The sequence below is a fragment of the Haematobia irritans genome, chromosome 3 (assembly GCF_050003625.1).
Source record: "Haematobia irritans isolate KBUSLIRL chromosome 3, ASM5000362v1, whole genome shotgun sequence".
Taxonomy (NCBI): Eukaryota; Metazoa; Arthropoda; class Insecta; order Diptera; family Muscidae; genus Haematobia; species Haematobia irritans.
This window is the reverse complement of record NC_134399.1, coordinates 50,380,941-50,405,530: the sequence shown is the minus strand read 5'-3', so window position 1 is coordinate 50,405,530 and position 24,590 is coordinate 50,380,941. Positions and strand designations below refer to the sequence as shown.

General features: G+C 33.0%; 5 long non-coding RNA genes across 5 annotated transcripts; 3 read left to right on the top strand and 2 right to left on the bottom strand.

The window, feature by feature from the left end:
* Nucleotides 1-1,104: 1,104 nt before the first annotated feature.
* On the top strand, nt 1,105-2,094 carry LOC142229687 (uncharacterized). Its single transcript, XR_012720461.1, has 2 exons — nt 1,105-1,315; nt 1,375-2,094. It is a non-coding gene; the product is annotated as an uncharacterized LOC142229687 (long non-coding RNA).
* Nucleotides 2,095-3,504: 1,410 nt separating this feature from the next.
* LOC142229580 (uncharacterized) lies at nt 3,505-5,043 on the bottom strand. The gene is made up of 2 exons (XR_012720433.1): nt 4,363-5,043; nt 3,505-4,180 (listed from the first exon to the last, which is right to left on the bottom strand). It is a non-coding gene; the product is annotated as an uncharacterized LOC142229580 (long non-coding RNA).
* A 1,767-nt stretch (nt 5,044-6,810) lies between these two features.
* Nucleotides 6,811-7,862, bottom strand: LOC142229881 (uncharacterized). The gene is made up of 3 exons (XR_012720520.1): nt 7,764-7,862; nt 7,368-7,699; nt 6,811-7,303 (listed from the first exon to the last, which is right to left on the bottom strand). It is a non-coding gene; the product is annotated as an uncharacterized LOC142229881 (long non-coding RNA).
* Nucleotides 7,863-7,906: 44 nt separating this feature from the next.
* LOC142230604 (uncharacterized) lies at nt 7,907-8,816 on the top strand. The gene is made up of 2 exons (XR_012720746.1): nt 7,907-8,417; nt 8,478-8,816. It is a non-coding gene; the product is annotated as an uncharacterized LOC142230604 (long non-coding RNA).
* A 1,406-nt stretch (nt 8,817-10,222) lies between these two features.
* Nucleotides 10,223-10,917, top strand: LOC142230740 (uncharacterized). The gene is made up of 2 exons (XR_012720793.1): nt 10,223-10,564; nt 10,689-10,917. It is a non-coding gene; the product is annotated as an uncharacterized LOC142230740 (long non-coding RNA).
* Nucleotides 10,918-24,590: the final 13,673 nt, after the last annotated feature.

Below are 24,590 nucleotides of genomic sequence, written 5' to 3'. Positions count from 1 at the left end.
TTTTCTCTTGATTATTCTTTTATTGGATTGTTATCTGTTTTATAATTTCTGTACAAAAACATTTTAAAGAATTTGGCTTCACAAATTACAAAACATATAAACATATATTGTTAACTACATTAACCATCAATCTTTGTATAAAAATATAGTAGCAAATAATCAAAACAAAATTAATTATTTAATTATGACTTACTATATTAGTTATACATAGTCAAAAGTTAAATAGTTAGCCATGTATGAATATCTATCAATGTATGTCGCTACACTGGTATAACAAAAGACACCTGTTTCCCGGGACTTACAAACATATCTAGTATAGTCAAACATGGGAGAAAGTGGGTTTACGAAAACCATGCCTAGTAGCAAAAATTTAAGACTCCACTTCCATAAGGTAGACAGTAAATGGTTCGACTGCACTATACAGACTTATACCTTTCTATTTAGAATTCAAATGATATAGACTTGCACAGCGTAGCAAGTTAGAACCATACTAATGTCCCACGTTGCTGGGCGCCCAAATGTGATGGACAAGATATGTGGTGATAACGGTGGCACTATGAATTTAAGCTGCGGCTGTAGCTCGCCGGAAATGTGGGTTTCGATCCGTTATTATCCATCCATTTAAAATAAGTGCCAGGTGTTGATAATAATTTCTCTTTTAATTTTTCTTAACTGTGAACAAGTAGAAATTCAAATATGAATTTTTTATTACAGAAAGACGGACATTCTTTAAATGTTTTTATACAATTCCGGAAATGAAAATGAATTTTATGAATGATTTTTTTGAACCTGTTGGATGTGGTTCGTTCGGCTTAAGTTTTCATATGAGCTTTTTGTTTTAAATTTTTATAAATAACAATTTTAAATTATTTTTTAAGTTTGCATGCTTTTTACATAATTGTGTTTGTTTTCTTTCATAAAAATGATTTTTATCTGAATAATAATATTTCAAATATTTTTTTTAATGATTTGCCTTTTTTAGTTTTTTGTACATAAATTAATAATATAAGCTTTCAAATTGTTTTTAAAAAAAATTTGCCTCTTTGATTTAGTATTCATTTTATTAAATGAGATTTCAAAAACTTTTCTTCCAAAAAAAAAATACTTTTTACTTTTTGCATTTTTATTAGTTTTTCCTTCTTTTATTTTTTTTAATGTATTTGAATTATTTTCGTTATTTTAAATAAATTTTTTAATTTTGAAATTTTCTACCATGGAAGCCAGGAACGGACTTCGTTCAAAATTCCGCTAATGGGACATCAAAGTGGAGGTCATTACATACTAATTCATCTTCAACGCTAATTCAAATGACATTGTAAATTGCTTGCTTTTAACAAATTTTCCATAGAAGCTTTAAAATGATTTTTTTTTAAGTTCTACTGTTGACGGTAATGTCTGCTTTTTGTTGAGAACGCGATTTTCTCAACTATTTCTCAAATTGAATACAAGCATTTCCCCAATGCCTGTGTTTATTGGGTATAAACTTTATGAGAAACTGCTTGGTGATATTCCCCCACCAAAGAGGTATAATTTTATATATTTTTTTTAATGTTTATGTGTTTTTTTATGTTTTTCAAAAGATTTCGTCCACATTTTAGTACCTCTTGGTTGTGTGGAAATCTACTCATTCATCATCTTGTATTGTACTGAGATTTTAGGAGGACCTTTCCATCTTCTAATTGAAGTTTGCTAAAACAGCAGTTTTTTTGGCCAATGTAAAAAATGGGTTTTGAAACAGCAATTTCTGCAGAAATTGGGTACCAAAAACTTCTGTAGAAAACATGTGGAAATTTTTGGAGCAACTGCAGTTTATGGGCCCCTCACCGATTTGCTTGAAATTAATATATGTTATGTAACTTAGTATGCTGATTCTAACAAGGTAAAATTTTTGTCCCGGAAATACCCGGGTCTTGAGATATAGCCTTCCAAAGGGTCAGCAAAAAATTGATATATCTCCTTTGTTTTTGGTCCAATCTAAACAAACTTGGTGTCATATGAAAGCTTATTTTATGCACTTTTATACGCAAAATATATTTTTTAAATATTTAATTTAGTTGGGGAGATATAAATAAAAATAAGAAATTTTTACCCTAATTTTTTGTTATTTTCGTTATATCTCAAAAAATCTTCGATTACACCCTAGTTTTTTTATACGCAGTTTGAAAGCCTAAACTCTGGCCTTTCGTTTGATATATAACATATCTTACATAGGTTCACTCTTAACAAAGTCATTGAGCTTTTATTCTGAGTAGGAACAAAAAAAAAAAAGATTATTACTGAAATATTTACCCTTTGGACTCTGTCCATAGGAGAAAGTCTTAAACCCTGGCCGAAGGCCGGCTACTTTTCCCCCCTTGGGATTGCGTTAGCCCATTTTGGACTCTATCCATAGGAGAAAGTCTTAAACTCCGGCCGAGTCCAAAGTTGGCTAACGCAATACCAAGGGGGGAAAAGTAGCCGGCCTTCGGCCGGGGTTTAAGACTTTCTCCTATGGACAGAGTCCAAAGTGGGCTAACGCAATCACAAGGGGGGAAAAGTAGCCGGCCTTCGGCCGGGGTTTAAGACTTTCTCCTATGGACAGAGTCCAAAGTGGGCTAACGCAATCTTAAAGGGGGAAAAGTAGCCGGCCTTCGGCCGGGGTTTAAGACTTTCTCCTATGGACAGAGTCCAAAGTGGGCTAACGCAATCCCAAGGGGGGAAAAGTAGCCGGCCTTTGGCCGGGGTTTAAGACTTTCTTCTATGGACAGAGTCCAAAGTGGGCTAACGCAATCTTAAAGGGGGAAAGGTAGCCGGCCTTCGGCCGGAGTTTAAGACTTTCTCCTATGGATAGAGTCCAAAGTGGGCTAACGCAATCCCAAGGGGGGAAAAGTAGCCGGCCTTCGGCCGGGGTTTAAGACTTTCTCCTATGGACAGAGTCCAAAGGGTAAATATTTCAGTAATAATCTTTTTTTTTTGTTCCTACTCAGAATAAAAGCTCAATAACTTTGTTAAGAGTGGACCTATAAAGATATGTTATACATCAAACAAAAGGCCAGAGTTTAGGCTTTCAAACTGCGTATAAAAAACCTGGGTGTAATCGAAGACTTTTTGAGATATAACGAAAATAACAAAAAATTAGGGTAAAAATTTCTTATTTTTATTTATATCTCCCAAACTAAATTAAATATTTAAAAAATATATTTTTCGTATAAAAGTGCGTAAAATAAGCTTTCATATGACACCAAGTTTGTTTAGATTGGACCAAAAACAAAGGAGATATATCCAGTTTTTATTGACCCTTTGGAGGGCTATATCTCAAGACCCGGGTATTTCCGGGACAAAAATTGTACCTTATTAGAATCAGCACACTAAGTTACATAACATATATTAATTTCAAGCAAATCGGTGAGGGGCCCATAAACTGCAGTTTAGCCAAATTTTTATTTGATAAACCTTTTCAATAGCTTATTTTTATACTTTACCAAATCCACCTAGCACCCCCCGATCCAGAGAAAATTAACTGACTTAAGGTATGGACTATGTTCGTTAAAAACTTATAAACGTATATTTTATTAAAGTAATAAAAAGCATAAACACATTATTCTAGGTGTATTTATTCATATAAAAATCAGTATTCTACGCACTACACTCAGTTATTACAGTAATTTGTTCACTGAAATATATTGAGTATTTACCACAAATGTGCACCTCGTGAACTTCGTATAGGGCTAAAGATACTTTTACTATTTTGAACTCCAATATATATCATTTAAACTTCGAAATTTTCTTTAACAGGCGAAAAAAAAATAATAACGTGCAAAAATTTTTCTTCAATTTGTCGAAAAATATTTATATATTTTTGTGAAGTCTGCGCTTGTTATACATAGTAGTTAACATTTTCTAAAATTAACCAAAATTTCCACCTGGTAAGTTTCCGAGGGTATTTGGCAAATAACTTTTATATTGATTCAATAAATCACATACTTTACAATGATATTTTTAGTGAACTCGCCAGAAAAAGTCTATGATAATTGGTTGATAGGTTTGCTGCAAGTAGAGAATGCTGATGGGGAATGTGGTAATTGCGAAACATCTGTCCATCAAACCATAGTATAGTACTTTGCCCAAATAAATTTGACAAACATACTTTTCCTGTGTTGGTGAAGCTACACTTCTAGTTTAGTCAATGCATGGTTCTAAGCTGAAATAAATAACAACAATAATGATTTAGTAAATCAATAATAACAAACGAGTCCATGAAAATTTCTGCAATAGATTTATCTTTTTTATATTTCATAAAAATTTCTTGATTTTACTTAAAACTCGAAATTTGAGAAAATTGAACCACACATTTTTATAACGCTCACCGTAGTAATTACTTACTTCCGATCGAAACAAATTATTGGCTTGAAATACAAGTAGTTTTTATTGATGTAGGTCGGATGGTATTGCAAAAGACACATATTTCTTTGGTATAACCCCCAGACTTGTCGTGCGGATCCTCTGGGAAGAGCAAACTTCATCCGATTCGCTTGAAATATGGTACGTGCCCCCTAACAATCCAGCAAAATTGGTCCATATCGCTCCATAATTATATATAAACCGATTCCTAGATTTGCCTCACGAGCCTATTGGAAGAGCAAATTTCATTGATTTGGGTTGATGTCAGTATATGCCCTCCTAGCAGTATATGCCGATTTTTTATAAAATGTCACCGAAGTTAGGTATACTAATTCAGTTTTTCTTTGTGCGGTACCAATCACCTTTTACGGCCATTTTCATGTAGCTCCGTTAGGCTTTAACTGCCAGTTAACAGAAAGAAAAATGGAAATATATTTTCTCCGGTTTACTTTAACTGAAAAATTTCCAGCAGTTAAGTTTCTAACTGGCATATGGAATATATACGCAAGATGGCAGATATATAGATATCACGGTTTAAAAGTTCATTAGCTAACGGAGCACTAACGGAGCTTCGTGAAAATGGGGGTTAATATAATAATAGATAAAATATTTTTTTCCAATTCCGCACAACGACAAACCAATCAATCAGTGTTACCAATACAATCGAATTTCATTGTCCCCATGTTTTCTTCATGAAAGCATTTTTATTGGGAATAATTGAACCTTTACACGTGCAAACATTCTCAATGTGCTTTCAACGTATCAAATCAAGGCATATTAAATTAATTAATATGACTTGGTATCATATATTGAAACTAGGATAACTTCGTCCAAACACACTGTTGGAATACATGACATACATCAAAATGTAGGTAATGACCTCCACTTTGATGTCCCATTAGCGGAATTTTGAACGAAGTCCGTTCCTGGCTTCCATGGTAGAATCTATGTTCTGCCCCCAGTGGAAAACTTGGAATCAGGGATATCTTCGTAAAAAAACACTGTTGGAACACATGCCATACATCAAAATGTAGGTAATGACCTCCACTTTGATGTCCCATTAGCGGAATTTTGAACGAAGTCCGTTCCTGGCTTCCATGGTAGAATCTATGTTCTGCCACCCAGTGGAAAACTTGGAATCAGGGATATCTTCGTAAAAAAACACTGTTGGAACACATGCCATACATCAAAATGTAGGTAATGACCTCCACTTTGATGTCCCATTAGCGGAATTTTGAACGAAGTCCGTTCCTGGCTTCCATGGTACAATCTAGCAAATGGCCCATAGTGGAAAACTTGGAATCAGGGATATCTTCGTCCAAAAACACTGTTGGAACACATGCCATACATCCAAATGTAGGTAATGACCTCCACTTTGATGTCACATTAGCGGAATTTTGAACGAAGCTATTATTTTGGCACCAGGAGCGAAGTTTGTGCTTGAGGTTGTCGTCTTGTTTTACGCGGAAAGGGTGCACATACTGTTTTAAATCACAGTTTAAACAATTTGTGGTAGTAATACCTTCACATCTAAACATTAATAATTTTGTTAAACATATCTTTATTCATTATATTCGCTAAATTTGTGGTCATATTTTGTTTTTCCATAATTTTTGCGGGCACCACAGTTGATAAATTCCGTACTATTTGCATTTTATATGGTTTTTGCAACTCTGTGTCACCCTGTTATTTCGGTGGTTGTTGTAATTACAAAAGTTACCTACGTCGGTATCTTCACGCAAGTCAAAACTTGAACGAACACACAACAAATAGACGAACCTCTGTCGGAGTGTTTATCCGACCGTCTAAGGTCCGCTTAATGTTTGTGGCCACCACAGTTGATAAATTCCGTACTATTTGCATTTAATATGGTTTTTTGCAACTCTGTGTCACCCTATTATTTCGGTCTTGTTGTAATTTAAAAAGTTACCTACGTCGGTATCTTCATGCAAGTACCTACGTCGGTATCTTCATGCAAGTAAAATAAAACGTTAGTTTTGTAATAGCAAGCAGCAACCACCAACTTAATTTCATATCTATCATTATTAAATAGCGCTCCCTGTTACCTAAATAAACATCGCTTTCTATGTGCGAAATAATCCCAATAAACACAAACGTTTGAAAAATACTAAAATTCAATAATTTTTCAAACATTTTTTCAAAGGATTAGGGTAATATTCAAGTTGAGAAATTGTTGAGAAAATCGCGTTCTCAACAAAAAACAGACATTACCCTCAACAGTAAAATTCAACACAATAGCAATAATTTCTCAATTGTAATCCTCAAATTGAAATGCATCGCTACTCAATAATTTCTCAAACAGTTTTCAATCTGAGAAAAATAAAAAACTAGCATTGTTGCGAATACTTTCAAACCACAATTTGTATGAAAGTCAATCCTAGTTCTAACTGAAAGTCAATACTAAATTTCTAGGGATTTTGTAAATTTTATTATTTTTTCGTTAACAAATATAATAATCTTAAAAATAACATTAATAATATATGAAAATAATAATATTATACCAATCAAAATGTAATTATCTTATTAAACGTATTAATAAATAAAACTATGAATACAACTTTAAATATCATAAACATTTTTACATGTATAATTCCATTTCCTCCATAATGTTGGTGTCATTAATATGCTGGCAATTTGAAATAATTACTATCGAGGAACTAGCTGGCTTGTGTGTTAGAATAGATTCCAGCAATGGAAATCACAAAATATCAAACTGATGACGGGATGTAAATTGATGTAATGCACATTTTCATCCAGAAGTTCTTGATATAGGAATTGTTGCACTTTGTTTTAATTGGTTGCACTTTGTAAGTTTTCTCAAAACTTTTCTTTGTTGTTTCCTTCATCGGTTTTTCATCGGCCAACATCTTCCAAGAATATACCATTCAATGATTTTAATTTTCTGCAAAACAATCGAGTTTTGTGATTTCCATTATGTTTTCATTTCACTTTTTATTTTGACTTACCAATTTGTATTTCTTCCAACTGACCACGTACTTCGTGATTTCCTCAAGAATGTTGGTGTTACAAAATTGTTGTTATTAAAATACTGGCAATTTTCAGGAACTTGATGACCAGATAATTGGAATAAATTTCCAGCAATTTCAATTCACAAAATAACAAATTAAACCGATGATGCACATTTTCATCCAGAAGTTCTTGATATAGGAATTGTTGCACTTTGTTTTAGTTGGTTGCACTTTGTAAGTTTTCTGAAAACTTTTCTTTGTTGTTTCCTTCATCGGTTTTTCATCGGCCAACATCTTCCAAGAATATACCATTCAATGATTTTAGTTTTCTGCAAAACAATCGAGTTTTGTGATTTCCATTATGTTTTCATTTCACTTTTTATTTTGACTTACCAATTTGTATTTCTTCCAACTGACCAGGTACTTCGCACTAAAACGCTCATCCTGTGTTTATTGGGATGGCTTCTATAATTTTTTTTCGCAAGAATGAACATAGAACGGCCTTAATGCATAAAAATGTGTTAAATGTGATGTGATGCTTAATAAAATTAATAAATGTGCACCCAGAGAAATGGTTGGTTGCAATTCGATCATTACAATGAGGAAATGATGTCAGTAACTTATTTTTTGTTACAAGAACAATGGTTTGATTATTTTCCCCATTATACATCCAACACGACCATAAAAAAGTTCACAGGATCAAAACGAAATTCCCATAACCATTCAATTGGTTACAATAACCAACACCGATAAATTTGGTTTTATGCTGCATAAAATTGTTAAGCTAACCACCAGCATAGTGAGACCTACATCATGGGAATCAACAAATGGTTCTTACAACCAAAAGTTAAGTATACTAATAGAATCTTAGTTCAATTATAGGACGGGCGTAAGGTAGTTGTTGCAACAAATAAATATTTATATCAACATCGACATGGTAAATGATATGACGCTACAAAATTTGCAAAACGGGGAACAGCATTTACTTGATAATTGTCCGCAATACATTGAATAAAGTTTATCCCATAGAAAAGAAGTTGCCTTCAGGTAAGTATCGCACCGATTTATAAAAAAGGAATATTACAAACGTTTTCATAAAAATTGTAGGCTTCATACACGAACAAACACAAATACTTTCTACGGCAAGCGAGCTTTTTTATTGTATTAAGCATACAGGACAGGTCTAAGTCGATGTGTATTTATATCTAGAGGATTAAGGAAGACATTTCTGGCAAGTATATATTGAATTAGGTTCTGTAGTTTGACCACATAATTGCAACCTAATAACCATCTGTCATTGGTATACAAATATTACCTATCATATATTGTAAATTGATCTCACGTATATGTAGATCAAAAGCCTTTGTTGTTAGCACCTTTTGTATTTATTTTCGTAGTTTATTATTATTGTAAATCTTTTAATAAATTAATAAAATCTCAATATAATCTGCCCTTTCATTTAATATTGGAATTTGGTTAGGATAATAATAGAGAAAATCGAGGGGGGTTGCACCAACAAACAAAACAATTAATATGAGATTGCGACAACCAATGCAAAGTTGATCCAACATACTACTATGCAGTTACAATTGTCAAATGTTAGTTGTGCTGACAGATATTATTGATAGTTGATGGAACCACCTGCTTTCGGTTGGCAAATAATTCGGTTGAGGCAACGAATTTGTTTTCTGGGTGTGATGCTTAATAAAATTAATAAACATCTAAACAATCGTATTTTACTTGACCACAATGATTCTTTTACAATTATCTTAAAATGCACTTTCTCTGATTGTTTGAAGGGTCTCTTATTGGCATCCTTCTAAATGTATCCAGAAGGGCATCTAATTCTTGCACTCATGCGATACTTTTTTGTAGTAACTTGGCGTGGTACAACTTCTCAATAGTAACGGCGCTTTTCCGAGGAGTTTTGGATTTGTGGGGATTCTCAGAAGCGCCCCCAAATTCAAAAAATGTTGGCAGGGCTGTTATTATCTCCTTATCGAATTGCAATCAACCATTTCTCAGGGTGTATTGAAAAAATACAATACAAATCTAACAAATAAGCTTTACTAATCAAACCAATATTTTATTTTTATTTATTCAACACATGTTTTATATCACATACATAATTCGCATTCAAATATACATATGTGTGTGTCTGTGTGTGGTTGGTGGTTGCTGCTTGCTATTACAAAATTAATATTTTATTTTTCCTTTGGCAATTGATCTGCTACTGCTTTGATCCTTTGTATATTTTCGGAACAAAAATATGATCCGTGTTTGTGTTTTAAACCCATACAAATAGTTTTAATAAATTATATATTTCTTAATTTACATTGCAAATGGCGCTATGCTGTTTTCCAACTCGAAAAAAAAAAAACAAAGTACCACAAATCGAGAAAATTTCGCTAGTTTTTCGCATTTTCTGGTTTTGTATGGGATTTCGCAGTGGAAATCGACCGTAGTACCGGCCTAAAGACGTACAAATTTATACTTTTCTGATTTACTGATTTCACCTTATAATCAAATTCACTTTTTCTAATAATTTGAAGGGCTCTCATTACCGACTTTTGGTGTAGAATTGTCACTACCTATTTAATATTGTCTCCGATAAACATTTGAAGTTTTCACAATTTTGAGCATTTATTGGTTCTATGTTATTATGATGACTTGGCAACATTTTGTTTTTAGTTTGTTTTTAAGATGTGCATATTGGAGTAGAAGATTGTTTATAGTATTTTTGAATATGGAGGTTGAAGTGCCTGTTTTAACTGGATATTTGAATGTACCTACACAATCAGGATTTGTTTTCTCAAAAAAGGTAAACTTTATCGTTTATTTTAAATGCATATTAAGGAAGACGCTGCCCCGAAAACAAAATATAATTTGTATAGTGTTCCTAGATTTTTTTCTTCCATCCAAACAAACCAGATGACAACATTTTTGCCGTCGGTCGAAATTTTGGTCCGAAAAATGGTCCAAAATAAAAATTCGCAGTGGCAACGCTGAGCTGCCTGTTCATGTTCGCCTCGAGACGAACGTTTCGTTTCGTCTCGAGTCGATTTTGTGTTTCATGAACAGGCAGTAAGTTCGTTTCTCCGTAAATAGGGTCTCAAACCCATCTTCGTGCAAAATAATCTTCCGCGAAAACGTAGTACCTTTCCCAATTCCCATCCCAGTGTCGCATTTGGCAGGTATGTAGTATGTGACAGGGCCTTAGTACTAAGTTCGTTTCCGCGAAAACGTGCTGACGAATCCTTCCATAATATTGGTCGTACCAGTTTATATGTTTTGTTTTTTGGATTTTTCGATTTTTAGTATGAATCACCAAAAGCAGTATATATGGTGTGTACGCTTTAAAGGAGGAAATTCTGTGACAACAACTGCTCAAGGGATGAAAATAAAAAAGGAGATATTCGTTTGATGGGACTTGCTAAATCAGAGAAATTGGTACTGGCGGGTATGTGGAGTGAACATGTTTTTTTCTTCCATGCTGTTTAAATAAGAGAGTAAATTTGAGGATCTGAAACACACAGTTGGTAAATAATGTAATCCGAGTTTCCTCAATTTAATTGGCTGCTTGACAAGAAAGATGAAGTTTTTCTGTTGTTGTTGTTGTTGTTGTAACAGTTTATTGTGATCTCATCCATTTCATGTTATACGCTTGGTACATCAGCTTGTTGGCAGATCAAGGAACTATGCGACTAAGATGGGGTGCGTCCAGAGTGATCCGGTGGTAAGTCGGGTTGGTTTGGCTGGGCAAGAGAAAAGATGACGCGTGTCGTGTGGCCCTTGGTTGCAAATTGGACAAACGTCAGCTACGCTGCTATCAATCACCGATAAGTAGGAATTGAGGCGGCTGCACTTGCCTGATCTTAATTGGGCCAAAACTACCCTAGTCTGCCGTGGGAGGTCTCTTTCCTCCGGTGCTATGGGCGGTGGTCGGACTCCAAGAACAGGATTAACCTTGTAGCTTCTCACCGCTTCAGCTACAGTATCCTCATGAATCCTGTTCAAACCTGCCTGGTACGCTGCTTGATCTAGAGGCTCTCTTTTATAGCGCTGGATCTCGCGCTCTAGATTATGTATATCAACCCTTACGTTCCTGGGTGGTGGTTGTGTATCCATAAGATGGTGGTTTGGATGATTACTGCGATAACAACCCAGGAGATACTGCTTTGACAACATGTAGTTGTGTCTTCGCACAGGGATGATCTTTGTCTCCACATAAAGGTGATCCAGGGGTGTGCTGCGGAGACACCCAGTCGCAGTTCTAAGAGCAGCGTTCTGGCAGGTTTGTATGTTATTCCACTGCGTATCACTGGTCTGTGGTGTCCACACTGGCGCTGCATAGTTTACCACTGACCGGCCAATTGCCTTATAAGTAGTTAGCAAGGTTTCTTTGTCCGCACCCCAAGTACTGCCGGCTAGTGACTTGAGGACCTTGTTTCTACCACGGAGCTTATTACAAATTGCAGTGGCATGGGCAGATGACCTAAAAAGGCTGTCGAATGTGACCCCAAGAATCTTGGGGTAATTTGTGGTCGGAATTATTATTCCATCGACTCTGATATTCAACTGCCTGCGCACTTCTGCCGTCCATGTAGTAAATAGTGTGGCTGAGGATTTGGTGGGGGATATCCTCAAGTTTCTCGCAGTGAAATAACTGGTAAGATTAGCTATGTAGACGTTCAACCGATCGCAAATGTCATCAACATTGGGCCCAGATGCCAAGATTGTACAGTCATCCGCATATGATACAATCTCGACGCCGTCAGGAGGGGGTGGAATCGAGGACATGTAGAGGTTAAACAGTGCCGGAGATATCACCCCACCTTGGGGAACTCCCTGTTTAACTCTACGCGGTCTTGACTTTCTGTCCCTGAATTCCACGTACGACTGGCGAAGTTTTTCTGTAAAATATCTTGATTGTCAAAGAGCACTGTCTTTTGAGGATTCTTATTTGATTTATTGTTCCGTTGGGTGCATGTACGCCTTAAAGCGTACACACCATATATACTGCTTTTGGTGATTCATACTAAAAATCGAAAAATCCAAAAAACAAAACATATAAACTGGTACGACCAATATTATGGAAGGATTCGTCAGCACGTTTTCGCGGAAACGAACTTAGTACTAAGGCCCTGTCACATACTACATACCTGCCAAATGCGACACTGGGATGGGAATTGGGAAAGGTACTACGTTTTCGCCTTCCTACACATTCAGGATTTATTTTCAAAATGAAACACAAAACAAAAAGCGACGTCTGCAAATATCATTTGATTAAATTCCGATTGTAACTAAAGAAAAATAATTTTAAATTATAATACCAAAATGGATTCCATATGCACTTCTGCCTTTCGCGATTCTATAACATGTTGATTGGAAGTGCCGAAGGGAATGTGTTAAATACATGAGAATATGGATAGTTCTACAATTTATTTTTGAATACGTTCAGTGCTAACAAATAGCCTACCCAAAACAATGTTCTATTGACTAGTGTGCCGTATAAATATTGTGTCATAAACATGTAATAACCAGCTACTCTTGTAGGGTTTAACCCTCCTTTGCGTGATTAGGTCCCGTGGACCTTTTTGATTTTTATTCATATACTAGCTAGCTTCGTTTTATGCAAAAATGAAGAAAATTTTTAATTTTATTTTATATTCTAAAAAGAAAAATTTTATTTCATTTCACAGTAGTAATGACTTTATTTCGATTACAAAAGTATAGTGTTATTTAGTTGAACTTGTCTAAATGAAAGTGAATCCAAAGTAATTACTGAATCGACGCTTTATACGTGTTCGCAAATTAATCGTTTCATTGAAGTGCTCTTTGGTAAACCACATTTTTTGTTTTTTGGTCTGACAGTACAAATAAAGAGGATGGTTTCCCAATTCTTGAACTCGCAACGTATAACTAACCATGTGAAAAATAATGATTTTCTAAATTTATCCCGCAAACACTAAGCGATTGGCCTTGCGTCTTGCGAACGCAAGGCGAACTGGAAATTGCAATCGTTCGAAGTCAAACGGAAGATTTGTCGGAATCATTGGTATCTGAGAAATACATACATTTTCACCTGCGTACTTTCCGTTAACAATGGTTGCCTCAATCAAATTCGGCATAAGTCTTTTTACCGAAAGTCGAGTTCCGGTGCAAAGTCGCGGTGGATTCAAATTACGCAATATCGTAATAACCGTACCAACTTTGAGTTGCAAGTTATGTGGTGGAAATCCTGGTAAATCTACAGAGTTCAAAAACTATGTTAGAAAAACTATGTTAGGCGATTTCAGGCAGACGTTACCTGTAATTCCCCGTGGAACGTCTGCAGATGAATTGAATGCTTGGCTGAAGGCATCACCTTTATGGAATGACGTAAAAAAATTATCGCTAACCACTAATATGAGAGTTCAACTTCAGAATGATCAAAGTGCTGCACAATTTTCCAAACAATTGTTAGCTGTTGAAAATGGAAAAGTCCCAGTTGATGCGACAACTGGTTTAATTACTCTTACCAACGAGTTTTGCCAATTTGAAGACTCGCAATTAGCTCTTATTGAAAATGTTTTACAAAATTTTAGTGAGAATTCTCAGAATTATAAGTCAAGGTGCAATTCATGCCGCAAACAATAATGATGTACACGCACTGAATTTAACCATTCAATCAAAAATTGCTGCCGATTTGGTAACATACAAATGCGTTGATTCCGTAAGAAATCCAGATGATGTTGTAAATTATCCAACATAGTTTTTGAACTCTGAGGATTTACCAGGATTACCACCACATAACTTGCAACTTAAAGTTGGTGCGGTTATTATGATATTATTATTTTGAATCCACCGCGACTTTTCAGCGGAACTCGACTTTCGGTAAAAAGACTTATGCCGAATTTGATTGAGGCCATTATTAACGGAAAGTAAGCAGAAAATGTATGTATTCCTCGAATACTAATGATTCCGACCAATCTTCCGTTTGACTTCAACGATTGCAATTTCCAGTTCGCTCTCCGTTCGCAAGTCGCAAGGCCAATCGCTTAGTATTTGGGGGATAAATTTATAAAATCATTGTTTTTCACATGGTCAGTTATATGTTGCGTGTTCAAGAGTGTGGACACCATCCGCTTTATTTGTATTAACGTCAGACCAAAAAACAAAAAATGTGGTTTACCAAAGAGCACTTCAATGAAACGAATAATAACGTATAACGCTTTGATTCAGTAATTACTTTGGATTCACTTTCATTTACACAAGTTCAAATAAATAACACTATATTTTTGGAATAAAATAAAATTTTTCTTTTTCAAATATAAAATAAAATTAAATTTTTTTCATCTTTTAATAACCAAATGAAATCGTGCATATAACGAAGCTAGCAAAACGGAGTTCGCCGAGTTTGCTAATACATAATTGATCTGGGATACATAATTGATGTGTCGTGTACTTATATACAGTCAGCAAAAAAAGTTGTATTCCTATGTTGTGTATTAGATTTGAAATAAAAACGCGATGAATAAGATTTAACACTAATATTAATAAATTATTAAACAATAGTTACAATGGAAGAAGTTATACAATTGAAGTATTGGATACGAATGATTATTCCATGATGACAAAAGATTACATTATAGTGAGAATAAAAAGTAATGAATGCAAATAGTGGTTTATGTTAGTTACAAGATACTATTACATAGAAAACAAGGTTGTCATGTCTAAAGGGTGATACGGTCAAAATTTGGTCAACGGAAAACGCGTGTAAATCGGTGAAATCGTTTATTTAAAAAATCAAATTAAATTTCTTTTTCAAGTTCAATTAGTATAAAATTCAGGAAAAATATTCAGTTAGACTTTCGCTTTTCCAAATCCGAATTGCCGGGCCTCACGCTTGACACCTGCCATCAGATTTTGTACAGCCACCTTGTCCACCTTCTTCGCCGCAGAAAGCCAGTTTGCCTTGAACTGCTGCTCGTCCTTAGCAGTTTTTTTTTGGTCTTCTTTAGGTTCCGCTTGACAATAGACCAGTATTTCTCAATTGGGCGGAGCTCTGGCGTGTTGGGAGGGTTCTTGTCCTTGGGAACCACCTGCACGTTGTTGTTGGCGTTTATTCAGGTAAAATTCTTGGTTGACAGTCCCGGAAGCTATGAAAATGCTGCTTTTCAAGCCAGAGGTACAGATGGCTTGCCAAAACACATATTTCTTTGCGAACTTTGACAGTTTTATGTGCTTGAAAATATCTGCTACCTTTCCCCTTCCTTTTGCCGTATAAAACTCCTGTCCCGGAAGCTGCTTGTAGTCGGCTTTGACGTAGGTTTCGTCGCCCATTACCACGCAGTCAAACTTCGTCAGCATCGTCGTGTACAGCCTCCGGGATCGCGCTTTGGACGTCGTATTTTGTTTATCATTGCGATTTGGAGTCACTACCTTCTTGTAAGTCGATAGTCCGGCTCGTTTTTTTTGCTCGATGCACGGTTGTAGACGATACACCCAGCTTATTTGCGGCATCTCGGAGAGAGAGGTTAGGGTTTCGCTTGAAACTACCGGCAAATCTCTTTGTCGTCTCAGCGGCTTCCGGTTTTAGATTTTCCCCCGATCCAGACTTCCTGGCTGTCGACAAACGTTCCCCAAACACTTTAATTACATTTGTATTGGCTGATTTGGCAACTTTTAGCGATATTGCCAGCTTTGCGTGCGAGTAGCTCGGATTTTCGCGATGCGCGAGCAAAATTTTGATACGCTGCTCTTCTTGCTTGGACGGCATTTTGACAACTGAAGGGTGAATTCCAAAATCAAAATAGGTGCAACATTCTACACACACACACCTTCAAAATGAGGGGTGTTCAGGTTTTTAAATGCAAAATTGAAAGAAATACGTCAAGTTTATATTAACCACATTTTGACCGTACCACCCTTTATTTGTTGCAATATCTTATAGATAAAATCTCAAAATTGTCTTCAATACTATATGTAAACCTATGAAAATTTGGATGAATAAAATGAATTGAATTGAAAAAAAAATGTATGATAAGTTTTCTATAGTAAAGGAAGTCATAATTATCACTTTATAAGAAATTTTACTAAATTTGCTTTATATTTATTTTTACGAATGCTTTGTTATCAGTGAATAAAATTTTTTTGTTCAGTAGTAAATTCTTATACCCTGCGAAGAAAACAGTATTAGTGAAATTCCATGCCTTATTCTAGTTAATGAACAATCCTTAACTGCTTTCAGTTAAAGATTTTTTACTGAAACAAGTAAATTTTATTATTTCAAACAAAAATTGAACTTAATGGAAATAAAATGGCTAAACTTAATTGATGAAAATTTGTTCCTTTAGTTTCGAAAGCACTTTTTTCTGGGTGGTCATTTTGTATCTGCATGGCCTATTTTGCACTTTATCTTCTACAATATACAATTTAGAAATTTATGATTTCAAGAAAATGTTCGCTGCACCCCGAGGGAGGACCGAACCACGTACCATCAATTTACAAAATGCTTGCATTATCCGCAGAGCCACATAGCCAACATACTTATAATGTGGCATTGTTTACCATTCATACATAATTATGTGTATTTGTATACAAATACATACAAGCATGTGTTCTATTTATAGAATAGTTTCAAAGACAAACGCTAACACATATTTCCAAGGTTAGCATCACTGAATGTTACCTGATAATTGAAGATTCCAAAATAAAGACAGATGAAGGGATTATTTTTCTATTTGTGTTTTCTTCCTTTATACACAAACACGAGCGTTGATAGACTTTTTGTTATTTATGTTCAATAATTTTCAAAAAAAAAAAAAAACAAAAAATGTTCTCACTAATTTAAAATAACAAATATTTTATACATTTTATTTGTAATTTATTATATTACCATAACAACTCGATTCCAACTAAGCAAAAAACAACCCACGTGCAAACATATGGATTACATCGATGATAGGTATCGATTACAGGCAGATAAAAGAAATATAGAAAATTTTCCTATATTCTACAAGTCTGAAGTTTGGAATGGATTGAATACTTCTTAGTACGAATGAACTAAAATATTTTTCTAAGTGTTATTGTATGTATGATAAGCTTTCTATAATAAAGGAAGTTAGTATTATCACTTTATAAGAAATTTTACTAAATTTGCTTTTATTAATTTTTACGAATGCTTTGTTATCAGTGAATAAAATTGTCTTGTTCATTAGTAAATTGTTATACCCAGCGAAGAAAACAGTATTAGTAAAATTCCATGCCTTATTCTAGTTAATGAACTATTCTTAACTGCTTTCAATTTAAGATTTTTTACTGAAACAAGTAAATTTTATTATTTCACACAAAAATTTAACTTATTGGAAATAAAATGGCTAAACTTAATTTTTTTTTTTTTTGACATTTATTTAAAGTATTATTATACTATGTTATACAAACAGTTATATTCTTAATATTCTTATATCTTGATATAATTCTCTATTTTTAATAAAATCAACAATAAGTTTTTTAAATACAATATTATTTTCTTGACATTTTATATAGTTTGGTAATCTGTTGTATGTTTGTAACCCTTTGTAGAAAAGACTCATTTGTCCAGCACTCGTTGTTAATCGTTTGATCCTGAAGTTTTCTGCATTTCTTAGCCCATATGGTTGAGCGTCTCCTACCATTTGTAGTTGCTCGCTTAAGTACTCCGGCGCAATTCCCATTTTCATTTTTTGTATAAATACCATAGTATTCATTTCTAAACGTTGTCTTATATTAAGCCATTTTAATGTATCCAGCATCCATTTTATATTTGCATATCTATTCATCCTTAGTATACATCTCATACCTTTATTTTGAAGTTTCTGCAGCCTATCAATTTGGTTCTGCGTACAACATGTATATAACACTGTTGAAGCATATTCAAAATGTGGTTTTATCATCGTATTATATATATTTATCGCTGTTGTCGTTGACATTTGATTTCTTATTCTTTTGAAAAATCCAAGTTTTTTTCCTATCTTTTTGCATATATATTCCAGGTGTTCTTTAAATTTTAAATCTTTGTCAATGATTATTCCAAGGTACTTTAATAATAATAATAATTATTATTATTATTATTATAATAATTATTATTATTATTATTATTATTATTATTATTATTATAATAATTATTATTATTATTATTATTATTATTATTATTATTATTATTATTATTATTATTATTATTATTATTATTATTATTATTATTATTATTATTATTATTATTATTATTATTATTATTATTATTATTATTATTATTATTATTATTATTATTATTATTATTATTATTATTATTATTATTATTATTATTATTATTATTATTATTATTATTATTATTATTATTATTATTATTATTATTATTATTATTATTATTATTATTATTATTATTATTATTATTATTATTATTATTATTATTATTATTATTATTATTATTATTATTATTATTATTATTATTATTATTATTATTATTATTATTATTATTATTATTATTATTATTATTATTATTATTATTATTATAATAATTATTATTATTATTATTATTATTATTATTATTATTATTATTATTATTATTATTATTATTATTATTATTATTATTATTATTATAATTATTATTATTATTAACGGAAAGTAAGCAGAAAATGTATGTATTCCTCGAATACTAATGATTCCGACCAATCTTCCGTTTGACTTCAACGATTGCAATTTCCAGTTCGCTCTCCGTTCGCAAGTCGCAAGGCCAATCGCTTAGTATTTGGGGGATAAATTTATAAAATCATTGTTTTTCACATGGTCAGTTATATGTTGCGTGTTCAAGAGTGTGGACACCATCCGCTTTATTTGTATTAACGTCAGACCAAAAAACAAAAAATGTGGTTTACCAAAGAGCACTTCAATGAAACGAATAATAACGTATAACGCTTTGATTCAGTAATTACTTTGGATTCACTTTCATTTACACAAGTTCAAATAAATAACACTATATTTTTGGAATAAAATAAAATTTTTCTTTTTCAAATATAAAATAAAATTAAATTTTTTTCATCTTTTAATAACCAAATGAAATCGTGCATATAACGAAGCTAGCAAAACGGAGTTCGCCGAGTTTGCTAATACATAATTGATCTGGGATACATAATTGATGTGTCGTGTACTTATATACAGTCAGCAAAAAAAGTTGTATTCCTATGTTGTGTATTAGATTTGAAATAAAAACGCGATGAATAAGATTTAACACTAATATTAATAAATTATTAAACAATAGTTACAATGGAAGAAGTTATACAATTGAAGTATTGGATACGAATGATTATTCCATGATGACAAAAGATTACATTATAGTGAGAATAAAAAGTAATGAATGCAAATAGTGGTTTATGTTAGTTACAAGATACTATTACATAGAAAACAAGGTTGTCATGTCTAAAGGGTGATACGGTCAAAATTTGGTCAACGGAAAACGCGTGTAAATCGGTGAAATCGTTTATTTAAAAAATCAAATTAAATTTCTTTTTCAAGTTCAATTAGTATAAAATTCAGGAAAAATATTCAGTTAGACTTTCGCTTTTCCAAATCCGAATTGCCGGGCCTCACGCTTGACACCTGCCATCAGATTTTGTACAGCCACCTTGTCCACCTTCTTCGCCGCAGAAAGCCAGTTTGCCTTGAACTGCTGCTCGTCCTTAGCAGTTTTTTTTTGGTCTTCTTTAGGTTCCGCTTGACAATAGACCAGTATTTCTCAATTGGGCGGAGCTCTGGCGTGTTGGGAGGGTTCTTGTCCTTGGGAACCACCTGCACGTTGTTGTTGGCGTTTATTCAGGTAAAATTCTTGGTTGACAGTCCCGGAAGCTATGAAAATGCTGCTTTTCAAGCCAGAGGTACAGATGGCTTGCCAAAACACATATTTCTTTGCGAACTTTGACAGTTTTATGTGCTTGAAAATATCTGCTACCTTTCCCCTTCCTTTTGCCGTATAAAACTCCTGTCCCGGAAGCTGCTTGTAGTCGGCTTTGACGTAGGTTTCGTCGCCCATTACCACGCAGTCAAACTTCGTCAGCATCGTCGTGTACAGCCTCCGGGATCGCGCTTTGGACGTCGTATTTTGTTTATCATTGCGATTTGGAGTCACTACCTTCTTGTAAGTCGATAGTCCGGCTCGTTTTTTTTGCTCGATGCACGGTTGTAGACGATACACCCAGCTTATTTGCGGCATCTCGGAGAGAGAGGTTAGGGTTTCGCTTGAAACTACCGGCAAATCTCTTTGTCGTCTCAGCGGCTTCCGGTTTTAGATTTTCCCCCGATCCAGACTTCCTGGCTGTCGACAAACGTTCCCCAAACACTTTAATTACATTTGTATTGGCTGATTTGGCAACTTTTAGCGATATTGCCAGCTTTGCGTGCGAGTAGCTCGGATTTTCGCGATGCGCGAGCAAAATTTTGATACGCTGCTCTTCTTGCTTGGACGGCATTTTGACAACTGAAGGGTGAATTCCAAAATCAAAATAGGTGCAACATTCTACACACACACACCTTCAAAATGAGGGGTGTTCAGGTTTTTAAATGCAAAATTGAAAGAAATACGTCAAGTTTATATTAACCACATTTTGACCGTACCACCCTTTATTTGTTGCAATATCTTATAGATAAAATCTCAAAATTGTCTTCAATACTATATGTAAACCTATGAAAATTTGGATGAATAAAATGAATTGAATTGAAAAAAAAATGTATGATAAGTTTTCTATAGTAAAGGAAGTCATAATTATCACTTTATAAGAAATTTTACTAAATTTGCTTTATATTTATTTTTACGAATGCTTTGTTATCAGTGAATAAAATTTTTTTGTTCAGTAGTAAATTCTTATACCCTGCGAAGAAAACAGTATTAGTGAAATTCCATGCCTTATTCTAGTTAATGAACAATCCTTAACTGCTTTCAGTTAAAGATTTTTTACTGAAACAAGTAAATTTTATTATTTCAAACAAAAATTGAACTTAATGGAAATAAAATGGCTAAACTTAATTGATGAAAATTTGTTCCTTTAGTTTCGAAAGCACTTTTTTCTGGGTGGTCATTTTGTATCTGCATGGCCTATTTTGCACTTTATCTTCTACAATATACAATTTAGAAATTTATGATTTCAAGAAAATGTTCGCTGCACCCCGAGGGAGGACCGAACCACGTACCATCAATTTACAAAATGCTTGCATTATCCGCAGAGCCACATAGCCAACATACTTATAATGTGGCATTGTTTACCATTCATACATAATTATGTGTATTTGTATACAAATACATACAAGCATGTGTTCTATTTATAGAATAGTTTCAAAGACAAACGCTAACACATATTTCCAAGGTTAGCATCACTGAATGTTACCTGATAATTGAAGATTCCAAAATAAAGACAGATGAAGGGATTATTTTTCTATTTGTGTTTTCTTCCTTTATACACAAACACGAGCGTTGATAGACTTTTTGTTATTTATGTTCAATAATTTTCAAAAAAAAAAAAAAACAAAAAATGTTCTCACTAATTTAAAATAACAAATATTTTATACATTTTATTTGTAATTTATTATATTACCATAACAACTCGATTCCAACTAAGCAAAAAACAACCCACGTGCAAACATATGGATTACATCGATGATAGGTATCGATTACAGGCAGATAAAAGAAATATAGAAAATTTTCCTATATTCTACAAGTCTGAAGTTTGGAATGGATTGAATACTTCTTAGTACGAATGAACTAAAATATTTTTCTAAGTGTTATTGTATGTATGATAAGCTTTCTATAATAAAGGAAGTTAGTATTATCACTTTATAAGAAATTTTACTAAATTTGCTTTTATTAATTTTTACGAATGCTTTGTTATCAGTGAATAAAATTGTCTTGTTCATTAGTAAATTGTTATACCCAGCGAAGAAAACAGTATTAGTAAAATTCCATGCCTTATTCTAGTTAATGAACTATTCTTAACTGCTTTCAATTTAAGATTTTTTACTGAAACAAGTAAATTTTATTATTTCACACAAAAATTTAACTTATTGGAAATAAAATGGCTAAACTTAATTTTTTTTTTTTTTGACATTTATTTAAAGTATTATTATACTATGTTATACAAACAGTTATATTCTTAATATTCTTATATCTTGATATAATTCTCTATTTTTAATAAAATCAACAATAAGTTTTTTAAATACAATATTATTTTCTTGACATTTTATATAGTTTGGTAATCTGTTGTATGTTTGTAACCCTTTGTAGAAAAGACTCATTTGTCCAGCACTCGTTGTTAATCGTTTGATCCTGAAGTTTTCTGCATTTCTTAGCCCATATGGTTGAGCGTCTCCTACCATTTGTAGTTGCTCGCTTAAGTACTCCGGCGCAATTCCCATTTTCATTTTTTGTATAAATACCATAGTATTCATTTCTAAACGTTGTCTTATATTAAGCCATTTTAATGTATCCAGCATCCATTTTATATTTGCATATCTATTCATCCTTAGTATACATCTCATACCTTTATTTTGAAGTTTCTGCAGCCTATCAATTTGGTTCTGCGTACAACATGTATATAACACTGTTGAAGCATATTCAAAATGTGGTTTTATCATCGTATTATATATATTTATCGCTGTTGTCGTTGACATTTGATTTCTTATTCTTTTGAAAAATCCAAGTTTTTTTCCTATCTTTTTGCATATATATTCCAGGTGTTCTTTAAATTTTAAATCTTTGTCAATGATTATTCCAAGGTACTTTATGTTTGTTACTTTTTCTATTTCTTTGTCTTTTATTTTAATACTCCTATTAGTGTTCATGTTTATTTCCATAATTTTAGTCTTACTTTCATTAAGTTTTAGTCTATTCATATTCAACCATGTATTAAGCGCACTTAAGTCTTTTTCCATTTTTATATAGCATTCATTTGGCGTATCAGCTTCCGTAAAAATCAATGTGTCATCTGCATATAGTATTACCTCACTTTCTTCTAATACATTTGCCATATTGATGAACATTTTTTCCTTTAGTTTCGAAAGCACTTTTTTTTGAGTGGTCATTTTGTATGTGCATGGCCTATTTTGCACTTTATCTTCTACAATATACAAACAATTTAGAAATTTATAATTTCAAGAAAATTTTCGCTGCACCCCGGAGGGAGGATCGAACCACGTACCATCAGTTTACAAAATGCGTGCATTATCCACTGAGCCACATAGCCAACATACTTTTAATGTGGCTTTGTTTACCATTCATACATAATTATGTGTATTTGTATACAAATACATACAAGCATGTGTTCTATTTATAGAATAGTTTCAAAGAAAAAAGCTAACACATATTTTCAAGAAGTAGATTTAAATAATGCACATTAAAAGTTTGGTAGGGACATACATCAAAGAATTGAATTATTACTTTGAGTAGTTAAACTAACGCAATTTATTTTTATGGTACAAAATATTTGTAATTAAACTTTATTATTTTTCCGGAAAATTTGCACAGCCCAATGAAATTGTCCATTTTTGTCACAAATATTTTATGAACTAAACGTGGATATAAAATGTATTGGCCGTACGCATAAGTTCAATATGAACTAATGCAGTAGAAAAATTTCGTATGATTCCCAAAAATAGTAATACTTTGCGTTAAATATCTTTTATGAAAGGATGTACTTTCGTGAAGTACAGTTAAAAAGTAGATCAGGTCATTAAATTCTTTCTATAATACAGTTTACCTTTTTTCTGTGTAGTATTATCGAGAATTTACGTACTCCTGTTAACGTTTGGACACAAACGCACGCATCAATTCAGTAAAATTTAGTTTAGAATTAATTATTAAAAAAAAAGAAAATTAAGTGCAGAAAGCGAATAAAGTACCTGAATATTGAAATAAAATTTTCTAAGCTGGTGTTTTGCTGGTGAAAATCAAAAACCTGTAATTTAGGTTTCGAAACACAATCTTAGTACCAGCCTTATGATGGGTACTACACAGAAAAAATATCACCAAAATATGTCCAATAAAAGAGTTGAAATTCGTTTTGTTTGTTATTGTTGGTTTCTCTTCAATCATTATTGTTCTTTTTGATCTCAGCTTAAAACCAATCATTGACTAAGGTTAGGTTAGGTGGCAGCCCGATGTATCAGGCTCACTTAGACTATTCAGTCCATTGTGATACCACATTGGTGAACTTCTCTCTT